We start from the raw sequence: 5,118 nt of genomic DNA, 5'->3' as shown, positions 1-5,118 counted from the left end.
CCTATTCAGTCTCTATTTTTGTGGATTATTTCTTTGGGATTCCTGTTTGTTATTTCTCAGCTTATTTCTGCAGGTTCATTTTGTGCCAAGTTACTGATGATATTTTCTGACTTTTTCATATATTTAGTAATTTTTTATTGTATTCTTGTCATTACAAGTACTAAGTTCTTGATTATCTGATATTTTTTCTGATGTTTTATTAATAGGTATTTTTTCTATGACAGTTAATTTACTTATAATTAAGCTTGATCTGTTGATGCTTGTTTTTAAGCACTGCTAGAATTTGAGAGTAGGTTTTATTCCAGAGCTAAATTAGTCATTTTCCCATGGCATCACTTTTCTTGAATTTCTATTGAATACATCTGTATAGTCAGAGAGAGATCTCTCTACTCTGGAAGGTCAGAATTCAAACTTCTCTTGTCCTTACATGATCTTTTGTACTTTTCCAGCTTACAAATTCTTGGTAACTATTCTTTCCCAGTAGATGTTTCTTGTCTGACTTTGTAGAGTTTTCTCACTCTGCATGTTCAGCTTAGTATTTAACCATGAATTTATGAGTATTACTATGTAGATTTATGCACTCCTTTATCTTCACAGCTTTCTTCTTACTGGTACTTTTTCCTTCAAATGTCAGCTACTACAGCAGCCCCAATCTTGGGTCTCTGTATCCTCAGCTCTCTGATATACATTTTTAGGTTTCTTTACAAAGGTCCAGAAAGAATCTAGAGTTAGAAAGCATATACAGTTGTGGAGCTCACCTCATTTATTTCTTTTCTCTTAGGAGTTACACTTATACACTGTTCTTGGTATCTGAAAACAGAAATTTCACATATTTCATCCAATTTTGAGGTGTTTTGTTGTTGTTGTCTTTCTTTTGTTTTGTTTTTATCTGGGAGGCCTAGTATCAGTTACTAATATGGTTGCAAGCTAAATTCTAAATTATGTGTTTTTAAAATGAGCGATTAGCAGAAGCTTTCCTTACATCTGGCTGGACTGAATTAAATCTGTGGAAGTATCCCAAATTTACTAAATGTTTTTTAACATAAATAATCAAGTATGCATATAAAAATGTGTAAATTAAATTCAAGATTGTATAATTGAAAATTGGAGAGTACAGATTCGATCTTTACATATGAATTAGTTCATTTTAACATATATCTTGAAGAACGACTAGGATTTTACTAGTCGTAAAGGAAATATTTGTAGAGTATTACACATAAACCTTATAGCATAAATAAAGGTTTGGAAGTTTGTCCACGTGTGAAGTCTTGAAAAAATATCAATAAATTTTATATGATTAGATCTTGGGAATCTTGGGCTGTGCAATGAAAACTGGTTATTGTGGTGTGGTAAATAGTTTTCATTATAGGAGCTAAAGCAAGGAAACTATTTTCGAAGCTATTATTTTGGGAGCTAAATATGAGCCCTTGAAAGGAATATTTTTGGGAGTAAAATTTTTGTGCTTTCAGTCTTTTTTTTTTTTTTTTTTTTTTTTTTTTTACCAATGTGATAGATTTGTGACAAAGCATGGAAAAAATAGGTATTTCTGAAAGGACTATCTATCTATATATGTTCATTCATGAGCTTAACTAACTTTCTTGGTGTTATTATTTCAGTATTTATACAAGATGCATGCAACCTCCCTAGAAAGAGGGCAAGATTTTCCCTAGAAGTACAAGAAGGAAATATTTAAAAACTTATTTATATTTATTTTATCCCTTACCTCTGCTTCAAGACTATTTTCTATATGCAAGAAATATTTAAAGCAGACTGCTTATATTTGGAAATGTGACACTGGTATCTATTCAACTTGTATCTTTTTCATTACTTCAGACAAATTCCACTCTTATCTTTCACTAGGAAGCCTGAGGTAGTCAAGAAGAGCTGAACTAGAAGCCAAGCCTTTAGCTTTGTATGCTTCACATTAGACCATTAGATCCCTCCTTCTAGATAAATAAACTTACATCTAATTTTAATATGCTAAAGTTTCAATTCTTCTATTTCCCTCATTGCATGCCTAGTATGTAATTTATGCCAAAATACTCTCACCAAAGCAGTTCCAAATATATGAAACTATAATGCAAATATAATGCAATAAGGTATTAATTCAGAAAATTTAAATAAAAATAAATTTTCAATAGATACATATTAAATCAACTTTTCTTACAAGATAAACCTTATAAGAAAAAAAATTAGGGATCCCTGGGTGGCGCAGCGGTTTGGCTCCTGCCTTTGGCCCAGGGCGGGATCCTGGAGACCAGGGATCGAGTTCCACGTCGGGCTCCCGGTGCATGGAGCCTGCTTCTCCCTCTGCCTGTGTCTCTGCCTCTCTCTCTCTCTGTGACTATCATAAATAAAAATTTTAAAAAATTAAAAAAAAAGAAAAAATTATCTCACAAGGCCAAAAATAAAAAGGGCACAACAAATCACAATAGCATTTTGTGAATGGGTTGTGACTGTATTGGTGAGACATCACTAGTACCCAGAGTTGATTTTTAGCCCCTGAATAAGGTTGCACACTTCATTTTAATGATGCAGTAAAATATTGCTCTTGTAAAACTAGAGCATAGAAATAATGCAATACTTTGTATCATCCTTAAAATCTAATGAAATTTTCAATGTCAAGGACATTGAAAATAGCCTTCAGTAAAAGCTAAAGCATTACTAAGTGCCCTCATTAAGACATCACAATCAAAGCTTTCTTTTCAAACCAGATTTTTTAAAAAATTGCTAATGTATTTTTAGAGGCTTTAGATAATTATCAAAGTGCATAAAAACAACTTTTAAAACACAAGTATTAAGAAGAATAAAGATTTTCACGGATATTTCAAAAGAAGAAAAAAACTTGAAAACAATCCATTAGGAATCACAGAAGGCACAATTGGCTTGATCTGTACTACCAGTACCCCAAAACAATTTTCAAAAGGTATTCTTCAGTTGTACCCTAGCAAACAAGATAACCTTACATAGAAGAACTGAAAAATGCAAAACAAATGTCTACCTTTCAATATCAACTGAAGTTGTTCAGTTTATTGTTGAGCCTAAAGGGAATTAATCAGTTAACTTCCTCCATCACTACCAGTTTGAAGTTATGTGAAAAGAGACAGGACTAGAAACCTGGAGAAAAGAAAGTGTTGAAGGCATAACATGAAAGAAATTAAGAATAATCTTCACTGAAACAAATCTATCTTGTAGTTTAAAAAGGATACTAGTAAGTTAAAAACAGGGTCATTCATTATAGATGTTCTTTAGTGTGGATCAAAGTACACGAAAGAAATGTTCACCTTTGAAGTTAGGTTTTTTGCTTGAATTCACATACCCATAGTGCTTTTCGCTTTCAATTTGACTTAATGAATTAACCATTTATATATTAAATAACACTATATGCAAGCAATCTGCTAATTGCTGCAAGCATACAACAAATCAGTTTAAGTTCTTTATATCTAGGAACTCACCATCCAGCAAGAAGGACAGAGATGAGAGATTCACATCACCACTAAAAACAGTATTTAATTTGCATTCTGTACATTGATGCCACATCTGAGGGAGTATTGTTCTCTTAGGCATCATAAATTTATATAATTATTAAAGCAATTTTTGGCCAATGTTAATAAACTATCTTACTCTCCTGAGTCTAGTGAGTTGGGTTTTTTTCATTTTTAATATAAGTATTTGGTGGATAGAAATCAGCAAGGCTATGAAACCACTAGCAGGAAACTTTCCCAGTATAGTTTAAAAGTATTTACTTTGATAAATTAAGTGTAGCCCAAATACTAGCTCCATCTTTTTATGCCCACAAACTTGATTGGGTAAACACAATCTCAGTTATTCCTTTGAGGGTCAACTAAGAAGTTTCCAACACTCATAACTAAAAGCAGTATGAAAATGCATAGATTTATATGCACAACAGAACTACCATGGGAATCAGAATATTTGCATTTATAGAACCAGCACATTTTCTTCCTGCATGCACTGTGATGAGGAAAGTCAAGTACGTAATTAGCAATGGCTTGATGAGAATCAGAATAAGTGATAACATAAATAAATAAAATTTACTAGCAACAGAACTAAGATACCTAATGTGTACATATATATTCATAATTGGGTTGCTGTTGACATTGAGTCTATAATATTCAAATGTTATTGATAAAATGCCTAAACTCACCTTTTACCATTATGATGGCATCATTAAAGGAGTACTAATACTTGAGGTCTATAGACATAGTCTTCTTGTTATACATACATATTGTATGTTTTGTTTTATAACATATATGTATAATAACTATATTATTATAGTGTAGGCTAACACTATCAGCCTCTCTGACTCTCTTTGTCTTGGTTTTCATTCATAAGTTCATGTGACTGATGCATAATTTATATGTGTTAACCCCTTTCCATTGGTCTCTGGTCCAACTTCTGGTATTCTGACTCATAAAATGCATGGCTACCATTTCAATCATTACATGTTGACTTTTAAGTTTGTGTCAGAGAACATACAGTTGTTGAGTTAGGGATGAGGTAGAGTCCATCCAAATCTGCAGAATAATCCCCATGCATTTTCCTTTGGCACAGTCTTAATCATGGTTAATAAGAATAAATACTATTATGGCTACCAGTAACTTTCTCCTTTTTGTGGAAGTTATATACTTTGAGTATCCAGTTTACTTAAAATAATTTAAAAACTATGTATTTAGCTAGAAAACTAATGAAATTTTATGGACTGCATGGTTTCACCACATACAGAAATCAAACAATATTTACTAACACAAGATAAAAGATAGAGAACCAAAAAGTTTTCATAAAGATTTTGTAAACCAAAAATGTTACATTAATATTCCTAATAGCTATTCTGACCAATCTATATAACAAAAAGTGGATGAAGAAAGGTTGCTAATTCTAACTTGTCTAAAGATGTGGTTCTGCTAAGATTATATGATTTATGATTGAAATTACTGAAATATTGACCTTTAAAGACTCCTAATTAATTGAATATTATATACCAAAATGGACTGATTTTTATAATGTAAATGGGTAAAATTAGAGTAGTATCCCAAAGTAATTAATTAGGCAAAGGGAAGAATTGAAAGAAAGAAAGAAAGAAAGAAAGAAAGAAAGAAA

The sequence above is a fragment of the Vulpes vulpes genome, chromosome 12 (assembly GCF_048418805.1).
Source record: "Vulpes vulpes isolate BD-2025 chromosome 12, VulVul3, whole genome shotgun sequence".
In the NCBI taxonomy this organism is placed as follows: Eukaryota; Metazoa; Chordata; class Mammalia; order Carnivora; family Canidae; genus Vulpes; species Vulpes vulpes.
The sequence above is the reverse complement of the archived record's forward strand: the minus strand, read 5'-3'. Positions refer to the sequence as shown.